The following is a 3,232-nucleotide window of genomic DNA, read 5'->3' on the forward strand; positions in this document are numbered from 1 at the left end:
CAGAATAGAATAAACAAGTAAAAAAGTTCAAAATCACAGTCCTTTTGACTGAAGTGTATATAGTAATGTTTATTCGAAAATGACAGCATGATTAGAGATTTATCAATTAAACAAATATGAAGAGATGATTTTTAAATAATTTAAAATTCATCCAGAAACTGTGTAAAATGTCGAAACATAACTGTATCAAATAGTTTGCTCAGCCATGCTTTATAATTATTGAATAATAATGTCTTAAAACTTTTTTTGAGTCATAATTTGTTCAAAAATACTTTTCTCAAACATGGTTATATATCTGGAGACCTCATTTTTTGAAACAACACTCTGCACATTTTAGAGAGCCATGGAAGAAGATTCTGAGTTCTCTGTACTCTTCAGATATGGATCCTGTGGTGGTATAAAATGAGCTCAGACTGAACCAGCAGCTTGCTAACGCATATCTGAATTTTTCTGATAATTCAGCATAGAGGAGTTACAGATGATAGCCAAGGGTGCTATATTCCTCCGCATTTAAGGAACAGAGAAGTTACTAAAACAGTCTATGATAAAGACAGTTCATAGTTTGAATAAAGGATGTGCACAACAGTTTTGAGGTCCATGGTGACTCAAGAGGAAAGTCTAGTTTCTCAGTGATTGTGGAAGTGGATAAAGGTGAAGGTTTGGTGATCACGGTCAAGGAGACTGATAGCACTGGCAGCCATGATTACGGAAGTGGCTCTGACAAACTTGAATATGGTGGAAACAGTTGGTGGTATGACAAATCAGATGACGATGATTGATCAAAACCCCTCCCATTAAGTGAATGCTTGGAACAGAAACCCTTCTCTGGAGATAAGACTGGAATTAACTTTGAGAAATATGACATTCCAATTGAGGCAACAGGCAACAATTGTCTCCCACATAATGAAAGTTTCAGTGATGTTGAGAGGGGAGAAATCATCCTGAGAAACAGTTTATTTGTTATACTCCCCTGACTTCAGTGCAGAGGGACGCTATTCTTACCATCAAAGAGAAAAGATATTTGATGGCTTGTACCCAAACAGGTTCTGTAGAAACTGCAGTATTTCTCTTGCCCATCTTGAGTCTGATATATTCCGATGGTCCAGGGGGGACTTTGAGGACCAGAAAAGAAAAGAGAAGGTTTGGGAGCTGCAAAAAAATATCCAGTTTTCTTGGTATTAGCACTAATGAGAGAATTGGCAGTACTGACCTATGAGAAAGCTATATCTAGGGTTTTTCATACCAATCTAGGGTTTTTCTTTGGATTATTTCTGGTGGTGCCAATATTGGTCAGCAGATTTAAGACTTAGAACATGGATGCTACTTGTTAGTACCATTTAAGAGGCCTTGTAGATATGATGGAGAGAGGAAATATTGGATTAGACTTCTGACAATATTTGGTATTGGATAAAGCTGATAGTATGTTGGCTATGGAGTTTGAAGCTCAAATATGTAAAATACTTGAAAAAATAGCATGGTATCAAAGGGAGATCACCATTCCATGATGTTTAGTGCTACTTTCCCTAGGGAAATAATGATGCTTGCTCATGATTTCTTTGATGAATATACCTTTCTGGCTGTGGGAAGATTGGTTCTACTTCTGAGAATATCCCACAGAAGGAGTCAGACAAATGGTAGTTTCGGCTTGACTTTCAAAAGGCAAGGATTTGCTGACCCTTAGCATTTGCAGAGACCAAAAAGGGTGCAGATTCTCTGGAGGATTTTTTTTTATACAAAAAAGGATACGCTTACACCAGTATCCATGAAGAACAGCCTTATAGAGACAGAGAAGAGGCCTTCACCTGTTCCTTTCTGGAAAAAGTCCAATTCTAGTGGCTATATCAATAGCATCAAGAAGATTGGGTGTTTCAAATATGAAACAACTTGTCAATTTTGACTCGCCAATGATATTGAAGAAACGTACATCACATTGGCTTTGCAGAATGTATAGGAAAACTGCTACCTTGTTCTCTTAAGAGAAGCATAAATGTTACCAAGGGTTTGTTGGATCTTCTTGCAGGGACTAAACAAGTACTGCCATCTTGGTTAGAAATACGGCATATGAACACCACTGCAAGGGTAGCAGTTGTGTGCATTCCAGGGGTCGTAGATTCAGTAGACAATTTGGTGCCAGAGACTATCAACATAGTACTGGCACTAGCAATTCCAGCTTCTGTAGCAACTCTGTGTGGGAGCACTTGCCACAGTGGTAGCAACTCTACAGCAGCAGAGAGTTTGCTAGAGATGGTTATGGAGGCTTTTACACTAGTAAGGATTTAGAGGAAATTACAACTCCCAAGGGGTGTACTCAGGAGTTGCCATGAGACAACTGAATCTGCTTGGCAGTGGGTCACTCCGTCCAACAAACTAATAGGGAAACCACATGTAATGTAGCCCGACAATACCTGTATAGCCTCAAGAACTCACAAGCTACCAACTGTGATATTCCACTGATTTGTTTAAAAGAACTTAAGGTCATAAGAAGAGATGAAAGGAGTAATCAGCCCTCTTCAGAGATACTTTCAAGACGTCAGTTCCTATACTTTAGAGTAACTGCCCTCCTGCCCACCCCATCCCAAACTACATTTATAACTTTATAACAGGATCATTTGTCTGTTAATGTACTGTGCCTTTAACTTTACACAAATTTTTGTTTTGATGTCCTGTTGACTTGATAATACTCAAGATATTACTTGTTTTGACAAAACAAACTGATGGAACATAAGCTAAAGTTAAAAAAAAATCTGTGCATTTTAAAACAAGCACACATTTACAAACAAAACTCGATTCCCTATTTAAGTATTTAAGGAGTAGACGGACTTTATTACAGTAAACCTCTCTCTAAAGGCTATTTGACTTCCCAAATATGTCATTACAGAGAACAGCAGATATATGTTTTCCAGATTAAAATATTGTAATGGCAATGCCATCCTTTCTCCTTAATATAAGAATGTGTTTTGCCTTATGATTGCAAGGAGACCTGATTCTAATGAAGCAAATGTCAGACATAAGGGGATGTGGAAAATTACTAGAGAGACTCAGTGAGTCTTGATGAATCTATCTAGTACAGGAAAATTAAACAGAACCTGATTACTGTTTGCTAAGACCGGGCTCATCTGTGCACACATTTAATTTATGGTTTTAATTTACCTTTAATGTAAAATATAACTTCCAAGGTTTTAATATATCACTTGTCCTTAATAAATCTGTCATGAATGTAAGTTCGTCTTAT

The 3,232-nt window shown here is 37.4% G+C and overlaps 1 pseudogene; it reads left to right on the forward strand.

Annotated features, from left to right (window-relative positions):
• The first annotated feature begins 365 nt into the window (after nucleotides 1-365).
• LOC109265803 (ATP-dependent RNA helicase DDX3X-like) lies at nucleotides 366-2,371 on the forward strand (annotated as a pseudogene).
• The last annotated feature ends 861 nt before the right edge of the window (nucleotides 2,372-3,232 follow it).

The sequence above is a fragment of the Panthera pardus genome, unplaced genomic scaffold, assembly GCF_024362965.1.
Source record: "Panthera pardus isolate Hobbes unplaced genomic scaffold, ASM2436296v1 HiC_scaffold_1, whole genome shotgun sequence".
In the NCBI taxonomy this organism is placed as follows: Eukaryota; Metazoa; Chordata; class Mammalia; order Carnivora; family Felidae; genus Panthera; species Panthera pardus.